This window comes from Neodiprion fabricii, chromosome 3, assembly GCF_021155785.1.
Source record: "Neodiprion fabricii isolate iyNeoFabr1 chromosome 3, iyNeoFabr1.1, whole genome shotgun sequence".
Classification (NCBI taxonomy): domain Eukaryota; kingdom Metazoa; phylum Arthropoda; class Insecta; order Hymenoptera; family Diprionidae; genus Neodiprion; species Neodiprion fabricii.
In genome coordinates, this window is record NC_060241.1 from 20,666,864 (window position 1) to 20,686,838 (window position 19,975).

At 39.1% G+C, this 19,975-nt stretch overlaps 1 protein-coding gene across 1 annotated transcript in view; it reads left to right on the plus strand.

Annotated features, from left to right (window-relative positions):
* LOC124178916 (protein tincar) overlaps nucleotides 1–19,975 on the plus strand; it is a 118,357-nt gene that overhangs the window by 45,589 nt on the left and 52,793 nt on the right. The window contains exon 2 of the mRNA XM_046562716.1: nucleotides 7,484–7,585. The gene's annotated coding sequence lies outside the window, so the exon portion shown is untranslated. The remainder of the gene's footprint in view (nucleotides 1–7,483; nucleotides 7,586–19,975) is intronic.

The following is a 19,975-nucleotide window of genomic DNA, read 5'->3' on the forward strand; positions in this document are numbered from 1 at the left end:
TTTTCATCCCACTGCGAAACATGCCGCTGTCGCTGAGTTCTATCATCGGCTGAATTTGTTTTCCGACCACACGGAATACTGCAGTTGTGAAATTATTTCATTTTCAGTCTGCGATCTCTCGAACGGCTGCTGAAGCCAGAGAGAGGAACAGCGCTCGCTACCGTTTACCCTATAGCGTTTGTATTCCTACCCTGATGCAGATTCGAACCGTGTGGTATTTCTGCAGCTGATTTTTTACCCACCCGCAGGCATTATTTTCGGTACTCTCGACCGAACCATTTCGCTTCATGAATCGAAGCGATAGATTTCCTGGCTGTTTTTTCTACTCTATCCGCGCTCTTTCACGTTAACGTATTTGTATCGTTTCAATGTTTCGAGTATCAATTTTTGCCTGGTAATCCAAGCTTTCGTTTTCAATAAAGGTTCGGAAAAATTCGTGTAATTGAGGAATGAAAAAAGATGCGAGTTCAAGAATTAGATTCGGTTTTGAGGATAAACCGGCCGGTTGCGAAACAAGCAGAAAAAATATCGGTGAAAAAACCTTGAGTAATTTTATTTGCTGCAACAACGCTTAAACACGAGGTAAACAACATCCCTAACACGTAATAGATATGAATCGAATAACACAAGCTCAGATGCAAATAATTGAAGAAAAAAATTTCGTAATTAGGACGTTTAAAATAATGAAATGCCGATGCTTTTCGTCCGATACTAACGTACTTTGCTCGGTCTAATTATGAAACCTTTTGTCAAATTATTGAAATCTGAGCTTGTTGTCGCATGAATTTACTCAGGCTAGACGGTGTCGTCCGATATTCGTGGTTGCTGAAACGTCGATCGCTCTTTAAATTCAAACACTTGATCTTATTCCCCAAAACATACTGAAAGCCAATTCGCGGATGTTAAATAACGAGTATGGTTATCATTATGGCATAATTTTCCGTATCCAGAGCTCTCGTACAAAGGGGTTGGAGGGTTGACATCCTCGTCGCAAATACTAAAATTTAATTCCGATCCCATCCACCGCGCGTCGGTTTCCAGTCTTCCCCCTTTCGTCATTCGATAATCCATATTTTCAGTCCTGGAGGAAACTCGTGTCCCTCCGCAACTCGGCTTTGCTTTCAATCCAATGTCAGACCTCCGAAGAGCCGCAGAACTAATTGCGTCCCCAAACGTATTGACGGTGTTACAGCTAAAATGGGGGATTCGCATCGCTCCGGATTTAGCAGACCTGGGGAGGATGACGCTGGACCTGGAGGTGGAGAAACTCTCAAGGTTTTCGACAACGTTTTTCCCCTCGCTCAATGCATATCAGTATATACTCGAGTCGTGCATGCGTGTGTCTGGTGGGATTAAATCAAAATCCCTTTTCATTTTGTTTCACCGCGTTCACTCAGCTCGACAACCTAATGAAGCCGAAATATTTACTCGTCGATATCGCGTGAAATTTTATCCCGGCACCCTCAAACCGTCCCTCATCAAACAACTTGGCGAATACTTCGAAAACCGAGTTACTGGCTATCCTCGAAATCTGGTGTACCTACACCACTCGTGAAATTTTTTGTGAAATCAATTAAAACACGCGAAGTTTTTGAAATCTTTGGAATAACATCACGCGAAGTCCCGGAAATTCTATGAAATTATTGGAATAATTTTTTGAAATCCCCTAGAGTAAACTCATCCGTAATCTCTGAACACCGTGAAATTTCTGATATTAATTTGATATCGTTTGAAACTATCCGTGATCACTGAAATCGCTGAAATCTTTGAAATAAACAAAAATTCCCGAAAGCCTATGAAATATTTTCAAACCCTTTACAATCTTGTGAAATTTGGTAGATCGTCTGAAATCTTTGAAAAATTTGAAATCAAATGTGATTCCTGACATTATTGAAAATTTTATGAAATATTGTGAAATGTTACGAAATCTTTAACATATTGCAGTCTTAAAATCTGCAAGCGTATACAAAATCTGACGACTGGCATGTACAACTTATCATATGAGCAACTTTCCTTGCAAATTTTCAGAACGTTGTTTCATCTTGATTCTGGGGACTTTGGGTGGTTACGGTAAATTGGATGGCTTGATCAAGGCCACCGCTAATCGGGTGGTGTAATTGATAAACTCGCTCTTTGATCCGGTCGCAGAAATTTATTAATTTTTTTTCGCAGTAAAAACGCGAGCGCAAAGGGTGAATTTTTGTCTAGCTTGAACCAACTGCTTATATACGCCCTTCGGGAGGAACAAGGAGCCAGGCACTCTCTCTGAGTGAGTGGGAACTACGGGAAACGGTGAAATTCACCAATACGCGTGCGAGGCAACGATCCTTTCGCGTGCGGGGATATTTCCGGCCGTTTTAGAAATGTAATTACGGTGTCGCACGCTACTCGGCTCGCAGCGGCCTTTCAGCAATCGATTCCTTAATCCAGGCTTCGCAATTACCGCATTCTTTCAATATCGCTGATTCCAGGTTGAACAGCAGCCCCAAAGAATTGACCCGAACTCCCGAACTGTGATCCACTTTATCCTCCGACTCATATCTTGAGTTTTCCTAATTTTGTGAAATAATTAACCACCTCACGAAGTAGCGGAAATTCTCTCGGTTATTATTTTCTCGTTACGAAAGAGAGGTGGACACGTTTCGCGGAATATAAAACTGATACGGAACTAAGCAAAATGGCGGACAGGTTCGCCACTCGGCTGGAAAACAGGGGAATTGTCAGGGAATTTTTTTCGATATAAAAATTTCAGGACAATTTCGGTATATTTTGATTATTTATCCAGAACTGTATTTTTCGATTGTGGTCAAAAATGAATATAGTTCAAAGGACTGAGCGGTAACCGGAAATGAAAATTTCGCTCAGTGTCAAATCCAGGATGGTCAGTGTTTATGGACGACAGTCTAATTGGCACGGAACACCCCGTACGTCGTTATTTGGATAATATCACGCGAATTGGGTGCTCGAATCAGCGCCTGTGGCTGCATCGTCAAATCAACGCCAGTTTCGGTAATAGAATTTGTCGAGTGATTTGATGCGCACTAGCGTACACTATTGGTTTTCGATTATCGCGTGGCTCCCGGTGCTTTTACGCGTCTTACGCGGGCGTCGGATCTTTCGGTTGAAGGAAATTATGTGTACTCAGCGATTAAGGCGGAATGGTTCCACCGTCTGAAACACGGGTTGGTATCTAAAAGAATAAAAAAAAACAAAAAAAAACAAAAATCGTTTACTAAATATTAATCAATCTTACCTGCATCCCATGATAATGAACAGGAATTAAAAAAACATCCTTACTGTGGATAGAATTGAATCTGAGCTAATTGGAATAACATGAACTAAGATATCGGCAATTTATGAAAAAGTTTTATCATTGGAACGTTCAAAATGATTTCTCTGGTGTTTTTCATCCGATTCTAAGATTTTTGGAGTTATTTTTTCTTTTTTTTTTCTTTTTGACCATAGAAATCTTTAGAGATTGTTTGAAAAACATTTGGGCATTCAGTTGTCTCAAGAGTGGATAAAATAGATTTCTACGAATACTACTCAGCAGTAAAATAAACTCAAAACTATTTGAATCGGATAAAAAATATCAGAGTTTAATAATTTTGAATGTTCTGACTGTAAAATCTTCCATCGAACCATTGATATCTCAGTTTTCGTTGTTCGAATTCGCTTAAAAGAATTTTTATTACATGCCAGGTATGTTGTTATGTGCACTTGCACCATCAGATTGGCGCAAATAACATTGCTGGTAATTGAAACGGTTTTTTTTTTTTTTGTCTTTCATTCTCTTAACTTTTGTATCAGATGACGAGGCCTAAATTCATCCTTAAAGCTCCATTCGGCGCGAAGCTCAGCTTGGAATAAACAAAAAAACGCTTTTCTAAAATATCACCGAGTTTCCGCAGCGCTGAGCTGGTGAAATTTGAACTCTATTACAAGTAGGATCGGGTTAACGATGCCTCTCTGTAATTGGTCTCTCGTATCTCCACCTTTCCATCCACTCTTTCCGTTTTCCTTATCGGCGCCCTTTCCCCTCTCATTTCCCTCCGGTTTCCGATTTCCGATTGCCGATGTAATTATAAGTGCCGTCCCCAAAAGGTCTCGGCTTCGATATTACGGTGAAACCGCCTGTCAATTTTCTCACAACATTTAAACCGATCGTCCGATGACGATCCTTCCCTTCTTCTATCCACCGTTACAATCTTTGTTCACTACATTTAGCACTACGTAGATTCCGGCTCCTCGGTTCTATCAGTTTGCAAATCTTGGACCTTCGATAAATTTTTCCGGTTGTAAAAATCGGCACAATAGCAAGTTTTTAATTGAAGACGGGAAGTTATTTTTCAACGTATCTGTTTCCTGTTGAAAAAGATTCTTGCAATTCACCTTAATATTTGTACCATAATAAACTTTCGTATTTACAATTTTGTCGCTGGTTAAAAAGAAAGAAAGAACTGTAAATCACGAGATTAAATCTATTTAATATCGTAAAGTTCAAAACCTTTTGGAGGAACAGCAGACAAACATATCGAATTATTTTTTGGCGCACAAAAAGACGCCGAGTATGGATTTCTAGAAATAATTAGATTAAATTTCTGGAAATAAGATTCTCGTAGCAATTCCACAGTTGTGTAATATTATACTTTACGGTTTTCATTCGAAATCCTCAAACTGTGAATTTGACGTGTATGGATATTGTTATTATGGCTATATGCATATGCATATATACGTACATAATATGTATAACGCAAATGCAGGAACACTTTTAGTCGTGGACGAATGCTCGGTACTTTTCGTGACTCAGTGAAACTTCCATTGGAACTTTGCCAACCCCTCAACGACACCCCAAACACGTCTGGATGTAGGAGAGGAAAATGTGAACAGAACGTCGCAAACTTGACAACATGACACGATCCACGACTAGATCAGGTATTAATAAGCCATTTAGACTCCGAGTCTCCCTTAGTTTTCTTCCGTAACCTCTATTTCCAACTTCCCCTATCATTCGTCCCTCTAGTTCGCAAGCTATTGGCAGTTCTCGTTATTTTTATTGTTATTAATATCGTTGAACAAGTCATAAGCTCGTCGACACGCGCATTTATAGGTACGGTGTTCACATCTATAGGTGTCAGTGAGAATGTTCCCGAACCGAACTTTCAACCTCATATATTGGCAGGCACTCAACCGTAACTGTTTTCGAGATGGTATACGCTATTTGATACAGAATGTGAGACTGACGTTGTCGCTGCGACGCGATGTTCTAACCGAAGAATTTATTCTTTCTGAAGTGCTTTTCTTCCAAGCATGTGAATATCAAACTGAATATTGGCGAAGCTGGTCACAAAGAATAAATAAGATATTCGTGTGAAATGCTTCTTTTGGTTGTAGACATTTGAAGCTCTTCTTCCCCCAACGCTTGCTCAGAAAGATCGATCTTCGAATTCTGTGGAACGTATGTAAAGTGGCTCAATTTTGATCAGTACGCGGTTAAACGTCGTTTGCGCATGCGCACAACCGGAGTGCTTGATTTTACACCCTTGGGCTTACTTCGGCGCATGCGCACTTTCAGACGACGCAATTTTACGCACCGTGTCATTGGGCGTAAGTTACGTAATCGAGGCTACTTGCTCCATCAGTGGGATACAAGTTTCATAATTCTTATATTTCCAAATTCGAATGTTGAATTCGACAGACATTTATGAATTTTAACACAACCTTAATTCGACGGGTTTTTATATATTTCAAAAAGTCCATTTCGTTGACGAGGAGGGAAGTAGTAAAATGTGCCATTATTACATACTCCAGATGATAGATTTGAAGAAATAATAGACGATTTTAAGATGAAGGAAATTCAATACAATTTAAATAAAGATAGAAGACGACAAATACATTCGACGGTATTAGACGCGGTAGATTTAGAACGAGTTATTGTATCATAATTGTATTTGAAACATGGACTGATTTAAACTTCTTTTCGAAATGCTGTATTTTCAAAATTAGACACTTTTGAATTATCTTTATTTTCCCCTTGAAGTGCGAACGAGGGGAGAGAAGGTTAATTCGAGTAAAAGTTATATCAAAGGGAGAAAAAGTTTGAGATGCTTTGAGTGCGGTTAAAACGCCGCCGCTATGCGTAATATTTACTTGTGTATACTGTACATCCACCTATACTTATGTTGACCCACAGCTCCTGTAATTTGGTGGGATTTCAATTTCACGGTTTGGAAAACCCGGTTGCAGAAGCTGTGAAAAATTTTTGTCATTACCAGCCATCACTCTCAGGTCGCACGGTGAAGAGAGTTGACAGTCAGGGGAGAAATTATCTCCGCGCTTCCGTTCCTTGGCAAGCGAAAGTGGTTGACGATCGTATTTTTAAGTTTTTATACACAAGTTTCGAGCACCACTGATTACTTTCTGTAATTAATTACGTTGAAATCCCGAGTTACGAGGAAAAACTTTTGGTACAAATGATTGTTTTATTGCTTATCTATATATTACAATAAAATATACGAATTTAAGAATAATCGAGGTAGATTTTTTCGGAATTTCTCTCCAATCCCAGTTGCAGAAAGCGTGAGTGCCTTTCATTTCAACACGCATTCGTACTGACAATATCGAAGATTCACACATTTCTTACAATTTATGTTATTCAAAATACTTACTCTCGGAATTATTTTTGGAAAACTTTATGTTTATCCTTATCACTTTTTTACACTCCTAATTTTCCAACGGTAAATAAAACCGTTTCGAGACTTTTTTTCGCCAAGATGATCATAATTCACGACTGTTGCACGTTATCGCAATAACTGTTACAGTACCTCGATTATCTCTGAATTCGTACATCTCATTGTAATGTTGAATACGCAACGGAGCAAAGAAATTGGTACCAATAGTCTGTCCGTGTACGATTGTAATGTTTGATTGGAGAATGTAACTAATTACAATTGCCATTTGTAAGTAAAAGACAAGATATACCGATTAGACTTGCAGTTCATTGTTAGAAATATTGTAATAACATATTACAATTGCATTAATTTGCATTTGAAATTTCTATGTAACAAATCAGAAGTATAATGAGTATTTCAAATGTCAGTGTTACAATGTAATAATCACAGCGTTTTTAATCGCAAATCACAAGTGAAATCGGAACGGTTACAATTAAATATGAAAAATGTAATTAGAACAATAACAGTCACAAATTTCAAGTGTAATTAGAACAAATCTAACTAAAAATCGGGAATGTAATTAATATTTGAATTCTTAGTAGAATTGATCAGTATTTGCAAAATTCCAATACCAGTTTCATTTGTAATTTGTAAACGTAGTTTGTAATTACAACGTAATTAATTGCGAAAATCGTCTATTCTCGTACAATTTTTATACCTCGTGATGTCGACCAGTCTGTTAGCGATGTAATCCCATCTCATTAGTGAATTCTCCGAATTATATTAACAAGCAAATTTCTGTCTTGTTGCAGTTCGGTATCAAATCGTCAGACGGATATCCTGCAGGTGAATTGTTGCTACCGCAGGAGAGATCGTTGCAGAGAAACACTGTTTCCGCAAAACTTCGAAACAAGGTTCGTCACTTCGACATTATTTTCTATCAATTTGAATATACGTGCTCACGTTACAGCCTTGAATTTTTGGGAATTAAAAAAAGAGAATACTGCTATCAACGAAAACATAAAACTTTGTTCATCGTGTAGCCGGACTGTTTTTCTCTTTCTCATCCGTTGGTTTGGTTCAATGTTTTTGACAAGTATGAACGTAAAAATGGGGTAGCTACTGACAAACGTTTATTCGAGGGCAGATCTAATCGTAAGCTTCGCTGGAGTCCAGGTTCAGAATTATGCGGACGCATCGATCTCTGACACTGTAAACTATACACGTGCAGATCGTGTACGCACACGCAGCAACACCTGGCGTTGATGAAAATACAAATAATTGATAAATATCAACAGCTATTTCGGGTATAGATATTTGTGGGTAAACTGAAACCCAGCGGAATTGCGTTCTGGCACGTAGAATATTTGATTCGATTGACGGATACCAAAATTTAGTGTGGAATATCCGCGTTACATAATTTTAATCACAAATTTCATTTCAAATTGAAAATAATTTCAATTGCAGGCACACTAACCGTTCCGATTCTCAAATTACTTGAATTCAAGTTCGCAGAACTTGTTTCGGTCAGCTGTACTTCTGAAAGTGTTTGCCGTTTGAAATCTTATGAAATTGTTCACAAATTTTCGCCAATCTGTGAAATGTGAAACAACGAAGGATTAGAATTCTTGATCTCGTTGACGATGAAGTTTCACGTAACGTAATTACTGACCGCTCACCAATATTTTTTACCACTTCAACTTCGGAGATGAATTTGGCCTAGCTGAGATTTTCACGTTCAACTGGAAGAAATTTGTTCAATTTTTTCACCAGAATATCACCTATCACGAATCCAATGTAAAATCGATTGTTGCAGTTTTGCGTAGTGTGAATTCTCTCTCGCTACACTGATAGAAATTTTTAGATCCGGTTACCGCTCAGTCCCTAACTATTTTCGTTTTTTTACCACAATCGAAAAATACAGTTCTTGATACAAAATGAAAATTAGTTTTCTAGCTGTTACGAGAAAGTCTAGTAACCGTTACTATTCTTTTTTAGTTACTGTAACAAATGAAATTTTTCTCAGTGTGTAAGTCAACTTAAACATTTTTCAAACTTCCAGCCTCTTTGTTTATTGCTATTAAAATTATCGAATCCCAATATTCCAAAGTCTTGCTATACAACCACCCTGCACACATGAATTTATACACAATATGTAACACGAATAGCGATGAAAAGCGAACCGTCCTAATTCAATCAAGTCGGTAGAAGCGGAGAACGTGAATCGAGCGTCCATATCGGAAAATAGAGTTGATTGCATTTCTGGTTGCTTGTATAGTAGATAAGTGTATTTGATATCGGTGCACAATAGCACTAATACACCCTTTCCTCGACTATCTTCGCCCTTCGCACCGCAAAACCACAGCCTAAGTAGTTGCCAAGTTTCCAGTGCACCCACGCCTGTGATATATAATTGATTTTTCGCCACACGTATAACACGGACACGGCGTAAGCTTTCCTTCCAAATACGTTGGATTAATTACACGCATGGAACACGTGACACGTGATAAAATTCTCCCCCTTTGGTGACAGCTATTTATAACTGTCAATAACTGGGCGAATTTTACCGTGAATTACAACTAATTTCATCAGCAAACATCAGACGCAAAGTTTAGTCGAAAAGCCGTGAGAAAAAAAAAATTATGAAACAATGTTGCATGGTTTGAAACTGTATAATCGCGTTGAAAAAATTCATTACGACGATTACTCGACTCAAATACATAACTGCGTTTATTTGGAAGAATTAATTTTCAATAGACTAGGAGACACGGGTTTTTTCAGTGATTTTTTCAGACACTTGGTTAATCGCATAAATTTCTCACTCACTTTGATAAGCAAATCGGCAAAGCCTTTTACGTAATTAAAACCCAATAATTTGGTACGTTCCAAAACTTTTTCAGCATCTGAAGGGTGGCCTGTTTTTTATGAAACGCAATATTCAGCTGATTGAAATTGAAGTCCCTCTGTCATATCGAGTTCACTATCGATTTAATTATCTAAGCCTGATTTGAATTAATCGAATCACATCAATTGGAATAATCATTCGAATCGAGTTATTTTTTCTTTCCATTGCAATTATAACCGTAAACGATAATATTTCACACAATGAGTTATAATATCTTTAATAAACACTCGATTACGAAAATATAAGCATTAGGCTGTATAAAAAAATCGATGATTTGTTTTTTCGCAATTCAAGTCGAAAATATTGTTCGAAATTACGAAAAAAATGCTGACCATGTTTCAGCTCTTAATATTAATACTTGGAAGTGCGTCATCCGGATTTTCTATTCACCATTTAAATATCACGGGATAATTGTTTTTCAAACTCTGAAATTTTATAACTCGTCAACGCATTAGCGTACCGATTAAGACCAAAACGTATTTTTATATGGAATTGAACGCTCTACAAAAAAGGTTTGTATAATTTTACGATAAATCTACTCTTTCAAAAGTTATTTAATATCAAAGGTCAACAAAGGACCTTGCGGTCCTTAGAAAATCGCGACGAAGCACCTCTAAATATTAATATTAAAAGCTGAAACTTGCACAGCATATTTGTTTTTCCGTCATTTCGAACAATATTTTCGACTTGAATTTTGACAAAAAGTTAAATGATTCTTTTTGTACAGTCTAATGAACACGAAACCAAATTCTTGTAGTTTGAATCAAAAGTGTGAAAAATGATCGGAAACAGATTTGTTCATCAAAGAATTAAAAGCGCGTATACGCGATGTAAGCTGTGTACTTGCTAATTAGGTTCCATCGGTTTCCTTGGGGCGTGGGTGTAACATGTAAAAGCACGATGCAGACCAGTGCAGCCTATTTCAGGCCCCAGGTTCAATGAATTCTGTGTTTTAGCAAACCGAGACGCGTGGTCCTGCTTCGTCGACACCCCGAGATTTGAGTTTTGCTTATGCTAAAGGTTGAGGCGGAAGTGTCAGTCCGCAGCAATCTGGCTGAACCGAGCAATCAAAGCATTTCAAATTTAAACTGTTCTACTTACCATATAACTGCGTGCAACGGTAAACAGAACCTAGGACTACTTACTTCTTTTGATTATACATTTTACATCGTAGACTAATAAATTATAGTTATACTGTACAGAACCAGAGTCAAGAATCGTCTCAGATTTTACCGAATGCTTCTTGCTAGATTTTCACGAAATTGGAACTCAAACTGATCTAATTGTAAGCTCGAGCGAGTCTATACTTTTTAATTTCATTTTCATTTATCGTCGGCCAAGTTTGACGCTGCAACTTCAACCTATTTTCACCATTATTTTACGAAACGTAAACGTTCCAGAGATATCAAATCGAACTCCAAATGTATCTCGATAATAGCGTTAAAAAAATGCTAAGAGGATGTGTCGCTGTAACTTTTGGGTGCTTTAAAGGAGTACTGACGATACAGTTCTTACATAGTTATTATATTTGTTTCGTGTTCTTCAGTTTTTTCAACTATTCGTTGCGCTTTTTATGGAACTGAAACACGAAGCTAGATTTTGCTAAAGGTTAGAAATGCGGTTTTTGCGATTTCGAACTCGATTAAAAATAAAATAAATCTACAACCGTGCTAAAAGCTTTTTACAGCCAGATTCGTTGAAGACGGAATATCGGAATACGGAATATCGGAATACGGAATAAATTCGTTTCTCGCAAACATCGATGTGAATAAAACTCCCTTTCAACAAAACAAATCGTTGCTTCGTGTGAAGCCTTGTATTTCTTAGTTGTAATCAATACCGCAAAGTTTTAAAAATCACATCGGTACTTTCACGTTTTTTTTTTTTATTCTACACAAAGACCCCTTAACGCGATCTATGCAGCGAACAAAACGAAGTGCCAGTCTAACAGGAGTAGGGAAATACGTAAGACGTACAGAATAGAATGGAAATTCGGATAGTGCGAGATATGGGGGATGATCGATGGGGGCCGAAGACTGATGGTACTGTACGAAACGCGACAGAGGCTCATGGACGGCGACAAATTGCGTGCAGATCCGAGCTGGATTTGTTCTACCCACTTTAACCGTTACTCTCACCGGGATTCACCGCGCATTTCACGAATAGTTAAGAACAACGGACACTCCGATTCTTTTGACCCAGTGCATATGGTGAATTCCATGCGAATCCAACCAACGCGCGACCCTCGCCATTTTTCGTTGTGTTCAAAATTTTTTCTGCAATTTTTTTAACTCTTCAACAGTACGCTGAAATTTTTCAGATTTTTTTGTGCAATTGGTTGATTATTTATAAATATTGCGAGTGTTCTTGAAAAGGATGTATTTCAAAATTTTGAAAAACTTGTAGAAACTGTATCTTCTTTTGCAAACGTTTCAAGACCGAGTCCTTGACGTGCTGATTTATTTTATCCAATTTTTTTTTTTTTAACGCTTTTAGTTGGTTTTATCAACTAAAACGTTGTTTAAACGGTCTGAGAATTTTAATAAAATTCTCGTAAGTTCTGTTTTTCACTTAGAACATTTCTAGATCGGTTTAATTATGAAGTTGATAACAAAAAAAAGTTCAACGTACCAAAAAAAAGAGTAAGATATCGTCCCACATTAAGGGAACCGGTCTAGAAATTTTCCAAGCGTAAAATAGAAGTTTTGAGAATTATTTGGAATTTTCAGAACGTTCGTACCTACAATATTTTGGTTGACCAAAAAAATTGAAAAAGTCCATCCTTGATTGGCCCGATTTTGAAACGTTTGGAATAGAGAATACAGTTTAAAAATCACTGCAAATATTTATAAATAATTGAGTAGTTTAATAAAAAGATCTGAAAAAATAGTCGGGATCATTCACATTTTTAACCTGGCTGTACTGTGGTGTTAATCCCCTACATCCTCGAAAACTGAACGATTTCAGTTCATTCTGGTTAATTTTATACTCTGATGGATGTCGAGATTCGTTCGAATGCTTTTGCAGAATCGGATTGATTAAAAGCGAAAGCTTCGTCAGGCTGGATTTTGACCTTGTAAGAGTACGACTTCAGTCAAGTGGTAAGTCCTGAAAAATTTTCTAAATCGAAATGACCCTTGTCGATTTAAAGTTATTAATTATAGCGTATAGCAGTATGGATGAAGGGGGACGAACGAACGATGAAAACGTGTATTTTACCCGCCTATCGAGAGTTTCAACGTTATTGGAAATCGGATGGAATTGAATCAGCCGAAATTTAATCCGTTTTTGAAGTTTTCCTCCGATCGGATACAAGCATCCCGCCACACGTGATGTACTCGGCTATTATTGTTCCAGGCGGGTACAAATTCTCCCGATTGTAATTGTTATTGATGGAGAATAAGAAGTGCATCGACTAGGTTCCGGAGTTCTGGACTCGCCGTCCTGTACGACTTATCGCAATAGGTTCGGGGAGCCTCGGGATAGGGGAAGCAAGAAGGAAACAGGGGAAGAAAAGGGAGAGCTCAGCCAGGGTTTGGTGAGTCACCAAAAATTCGAACCACCCCTCTCTCCACGAGGCCAAGACTCACCCTCCACTTTCTCGTATTCCTTTCCTCGCAGCTCTTTGTTTTTCACAGATTTTATATAGTTTCTTTCTTGTTAAGGATCCGACTTCTGTGATCATCTACTTCTCAAACATTTTTTTTCCCTTCATCTCTCTTCAAACAGAGTGACACTATTTCGGTACGCTTTCACCTTCTTTTTTTTATTCCGAGTGGAAACTCTGACAAGTTCACTTTCTGGTTTTTTTTTTTTTTGGGAATTGTTGAAAAACTTTCTGCTTTTTAGTCTTATTTTTTGGCTATCAAGGAGCGTGAGTCACTTTATTTGTGAATTGAAAACTATTCGAATAAACGAAAATTCGGGGGTTGTTTTTCTCACCTGCACGAAAGATGCTATAAATATTTGATAATTCTGCATTTCTCAAATTCGATCATCCCCCAGGTAATCGAGGTGAGCAAGCGAACACTTTGACGAATGAAAATTAATTTTCTTTTCCTTTATCGTTGTTCTTGGTAAACTTCTTTGAAAGTGCTTTTCGAACTTTTACTCAATTCGTGTTCTCTGACTTGTACTCGCACACAACAACGGCGGGGCCATTTTCAATGGAGAGCTCTCAACGTTGTTCAAGAACCGCGTGACCTGTAGGGAAAATCAATTAATTAGATTCCGACATCGGTTTATTGTCGAGTGATTTATAGCCGGAAGAGAAACGATATTTTCACCGCAACTTTATCCGGATCGGTTGGACAGATTCGGCACGATCGGAAATGTTTCGGAAGGCTTATTTAGAGTGCCATCCGTCTCCATTACAGCATATTGCTACGTGACGAGGAGGACGTACACAAATTTGCGTTCACATCGAGGGATGCGAAATATGTGAAAACGCGAAAACGCGAAAACGCGAAACGCTCCAATCCCCAGCCTGTGCACCGCGATTTGCACGACCGCCGGCACCGTTCACGGGGTACATTTACCCTCGTAAATCCGTCATGTGAAACTGAAATAGAGCTCGGAGTGCGTTTACGACTGAGTCTATACCACCGACGTACTCTTGGTTTACAGTCACGACGCGCGTGCTGTAAAATTGCTCATTTTTATACACGAATTTAAACGCTGCACTGCCGCACAATAAGCTCACGCTTGTACTTCGCTGTAAAGAAACCGCAATGGATTCGTTAAGCTAGAAGCTCGAGGGTCTGATAATTTTCAAATTAAACCGGGGTAAGCCTCCCTACTAATCACGACGAGTCTTGAAGTAACGGCTGCGCTATTTTTGAATATGAAGATGTTTGCTACGATTCGAAAGAAACGTAGCTACGCTAAATACACATATGTACCTGAATTTTAATGGTTCGTTAAGTTCTTTCTGGACACCAGCTAGTTTTAAACAGTTCACGAATAGTTTAAACTCCTGTACAAACATCGGTGGGTTAAGTTCGTGAATGTCATTTCGTTCAGGATGTAAGCTCAGAATTTAAGTGATTTTTTTTCCTCAATAGTTATCCCACTATTTATTCATGAAACGATATGGTTGAATAATTTAACAAAACTTTGATTCGTAGGGTTTGATACGTTTTGCAATCAGTCGAAGGTGACATAATATGTTTTGCAGGTGAATTTCATTCTGAATTCCTACAGATATTTTTCGAATTTTCCATAGGCATAATCTCACAGATCGCTTTCGAACAACGGACAAGTGCAAAGGAGCATTTTAATCGTATAAGAAAATGTATGAATTAAACGGGAGAATATTTTTCATCCGTTGCCCAGATACTCAATAATTTTTTCTATGTTAAGAGAAGGTGTTCGTGAAGTAATAGTTTGTATAGGAGAATATTTTCAGGATACCACTTCGAAATATCCTGTAAATATCCCGTTCCAAAACATACGAGGATGACCTGAAAGCCACTTAGCAAACGAGCTCTCTGTTGTACGCATCTATTTCCATTAGAAACTCATGGCGAAACTTCGGCCAGCCCGTACCCTATTGCTCCGGCGTAATTAGGTCCAAATTACAACCTCAGCTGTCCGCGTACATGTACTTATCCACCATATCCCAATTATACAATAATGACACACACCGCATTAATTATGAATTAAACGTCGATGATGAATTACTTTTTGCACTCAAAAATCTATCAATCTCTGATCGAACTGTTTTCGGAACGGCTAATTTAATCTGAGGTCAAATTCACAAAGTAAAAAATGGCGGTGCATCTATCTAAGGAATTGAAGTCGTTTGTTGGGATCGAAAAATATTTTATCACGATCGATTAGATCGAGCTTGCGGTTCCTTGTGTCCCACTTGAAGTGCTAACACGTTCACTTTGTTACCTAGCTGGTTACCCGCCGTTCTATTCGGTTTCAATAACGAAAATGACGTGACTTTTGCCTACGTCCATTTAATATTCTCGAACGATTATGCAAGGCGGCAGGAAAAGTTTTACTGCTTAAAATTCATTCGAACTGCAAATGGAAGCCTGGAGGCGACCTAGGAAAAGTAGGTACCTACTTCCATCCAGTGTTGGTTATATCCATCCGTATAGATTTACTCAAATGGCGTACCGAATGGGCTGTGCAGCAGCCACTACCGTTTATTACCAATTTGAATACAGCAACGTGCCACCGGATTTAGAAATGCATTCGTGAAAGGCTCGGTGGTTAAAAACGACCCTTATGTATTTCCGAAGTTTGATGAATCTGACAGACCCGATAATAAATCTTTCATATTTCGGCACGAGGCACGACGCTGTGCTGGACTGATTTTTACGTATACCAATACAATGTTTTCATCAAGATACCAATTGACGAGTCGATCAAGAGTAGATTAGTCAAATTTTTCGGAAAATCAAGATTTCACTTGCTTTCAAATTCAAATTCCATTATAGCAAAATACATGTCAAAAAAATTATGAACAAGTGATGTTCGATCGAAAGTGGTTTAATCTATCGATTTTGCAGTTTAAAAGCCCTCGAATCTAATTAAGATAAAAATCTTTGATTTTATTTAATCAAAACGGAACAAATCCTCGTTAATGCGTTTCAAATATGTTATAAACACAATTTATCAATTTTTCAGAATCTTGGAAAGATTTGTTTTGAATCAAAAATTATTTTACCAGTTTTGCTATGTTTGTGTTGTTATAAAATGAAGAATTCGTGATGAACGATTTGCACCATTACAACGTTACATAAAAGAAAGTTCAAATCCGTGTTATATTCAGTCAAAGCTTGGTGTACAAAAAGATTTTGAATATCATTTGAACTAAAGCAACGCGAAAACTCCGGCAGAAATCTGGCGAAGATGATAAACGGTGAAAGTGTTGGATCTTTGCATACCTCGAAAGGTCACATACAGCTAGGCCGGTATCTCTTCCGGTGTGCGAGGACTTTTCCACCCGATTTGTGGATGACAATGAGGAACAGTCATTTGTAACCGGGCGTTCCCGTCTGGACTCCGTAGCGCCCTTTTTCCGCATTCAATCAATACCCGATTCCACCCACCGCTAAACGCCTGCAGGGCCAACTCCCACGCGCAACCAGATCCTAAAGGATTAAACGTTCATCCCGGTGTAATCCTTTCCTACCGTGGGTGGTAGGTAGAGGCGTCTACAGCGTGCACGAAAAGCAGTCGCCGCATTACACCGTCGATAGTGCAAAGCTTTGCGAAGCTCCTCTCGTCACGGTACCGGCGTTTCTGAAGACTGAAAAATCACCAGCAACCATGATTGGATTTTCATTAATGATGTATAACCACATTCTGTAAATTAGAAAGATCGTGTGAGATTCAGTCGCCGATGTTTGATCGATTCTTCGTTGCAGTCATGACGTGTTATAGACGGTGCGAAAGCTCTTTTGAGAGACGATTTGCATAAGAAGAACAGATTTTCGCGCCTACAAGTAATGCTCTACGACTAACGGATATTGACGGACTCTGAGCTACCTTTGTTCATTTTGTTTCTGTAACAAGATCCTTTCTAATTCGTCGTAGCTATCGACGGACAATGCATCCAATGGGGTGATGATAAAGATCAGAGATTTTGTGATATCGTAAATAGGATTAGAACGGTATGGCAGAGTTCAGGCTTGAACAACGTGGTCTGTGTGTCTACTTCTATCAATCGATCCATTATGTCGATATTAAATGATGAAGAACAATGGAGTCTGGCAGTCATTGTTCGGAGGATATAATGCCCAATCGCTTCTTGCCGTGTCAAACTGTTTAACGGAAAGTCCGCTCTAGCGCAATGCAACATTTTCGTGATTGTGTTACGTTGGAAGAGCAACTTCCTCAATGCCCGTCAGCGGAATTGTGCCTTTTCCAGCCATTGCACAGGTACTCGTACCAGTTTTCATCGTGTTGAAACATTTTTGTACAGGTTTAAATCAGTCGCTCAAAAGAGTGTCACTATTTCTGCAACCATCCAACACTCGAACCAAATTTGAATAATTAAATACAAATTCGATTCCGGTACTATCTAACTCCTTTCGCATGGCGATAGACGATGAATATTTTCTTCTTCGAGCTTCCTTGTGAATCATTTTTTGTACCATTGTGATAACAAACTGACTACAACAACGATATCGTCGTGAAAATAATCATGTTGGTTGAACATCGTCTGAGGCTTCCTTGCTGTCGACCCGCCTGCTAGTCGAGACCTACCAATGTTATCTCGTGATTGTTATGATTAGCGAAGTCAAGGTGCGGTCAGTGAACGGTCGAAGGAAAGCGGACCCTCGGAGAAAAGATCATGGTACGCAAAAGTGGGTGCGAACAAGACCAAAGTGACTGCAGAGGATGGAGGTCGGACCAGTTTCCTCTATACTTCCTGGTAGCCGCACAATACTGTAGATCGCGAAGGGTTCCCTTGAGAATGGAACGCGGTCTGTAGTCGGTAAACTAATTAACGGGCAATCCTGATCCAGTACGGTACCAGCTGGGGGTTATACCGCAGGTTTGCGTCGTCGCCACTTCACCCTTATTATGTCCGTTGTATAATATACACACCCGCTAAGAGATTCTCCACCGAAGCGCGCAACCGCACAATGCAAAGACCTTCGTCTCAATTTTAATTATATTACGAATCTCTGATGACGGTGCATCCTAGATTTCTATGGATGGTGAATCAACTTGGCGGAAAAGAAAGGAGGATGTTTGATACACGGAATACTGCAATGTCTACCGTTTCATCCAATTGCAGGATGATGTTTTCAACAGTGGTAGCTACAGTGTGGACTCGGTAAAGAAGTGACTTTAAATAACTGTATACGATTTGAGAGGAAAAACAGGATGACTTGTTACTCCTAAATACGTTGTATCACAGTATATCATACATTGTGTTTCGTGAAATCTATATGCAGAGGCTTCTTCGTTAACGAGTCATGTAGAACTTGGTATCAAATTGCTTCTAGATTCATTATTTATTTATAGAATATACCAAGCAGGATCGGAAAATCTGATGAAAATATTTTCAAGTTATAACCGAGGCGTAGAATTTTCCCAAAGTTCGAACCAGCCAACTAGGGTGGTGGTAGCAGGTGGATGCCTTCGGAGCACTGAATTTATTGAATAATTCAACAACATACCGGCAAATTTACCGAGTTGCTACGTACAGTGATGCATATACCTATGATCGCGAAGTCACGGTCCTTCATATTCCTTGCAGCAGCATCTCCGTGAAACTTGTCAACTGCAATTTTCTCTCCGTTGCCCTCATGACGTAATTACGTTCAACGCCGCTTGCTACAGATATTCGTATAGTGGCGCCTAATCCTTATATCCCGTATTCCGTACGTAGAATTCCTTTAGATCATCGCGAGAACGATATGATGTAGTTATAATTTTTACTGCTCAACATCCTACACTGGCTTATACTGGCACAGTCTTATACTCTGCTCTTGGTTCACGTTCACGCTCGTTTTATTTCGGTGAAGGCTGAGCAGGCTCGAGTGCTTCCTTTGGTCGCACTAATGTACTTTCGCTCCTCAATTTAACACCTTCCCTAAATCGAGACCTGTGTCTTTTCAGCCACCCTTTTCCAGCTCGCGAATCCTTTTAAGAAGAGGATGAGCGCGATAAGTCAGGGTTTATACTACGACCCAATTACGAAGCCGACTCATCGGGTCCGTAAAATGGCAGAGTAACTGCTCCACGGTATTCATATATTTTAATCTGATAATATGTTTTTTCCGCAGCGTATCTCACTTATTCCTTTGAAGTAACGAAAGAATCCTGCATTGTGTAGTACGGAGCTGATATGTGCAGTACGAAAGAATTCTTACGGTCTGCTAATGGCTGACACGTGACGACGACTCGAGTGCTGCTAATCGTAGCAATTGCCGCGTTTAATCGCTCCAGTTTTAATATCCATTCGGCAGAGATTCTACACCGTGCAACGAATAGTGCTTTCATGGGAGCACAACCCGAGGAAAAAAATTGGTACAAGTATCCCCCGGAGGCTTGGGTGAAAACGAAATCCCAGGAAACCATTTTTCACGGCCGACACTTACATTTTCAATCCGTAAGAAATGACCTCCGAGTCTTACCTCACGCTCTGCCATTCTCCCATGTGGCCTTTAAGATCACTCAAGGGTGCGCAAGGTTGTATACAGGCATTCTCACCCTTTCCTGGTTCAGTGGCTCGAACCCCCGCGTATATAATAATGCACGGCTGGCGTACATGCATGGGTTGAGACTCCCTAGAGTGAATCTTCCAGCGTCACTGGCAGGTAGGAAACGAGGGGATATATGATACTTGATACTGCAAAATTGTTACTCGACCTACTGTCACAGTTTCCGGGTGAGCGGGTGTTTATGACCGAGTCATACTAGCCAG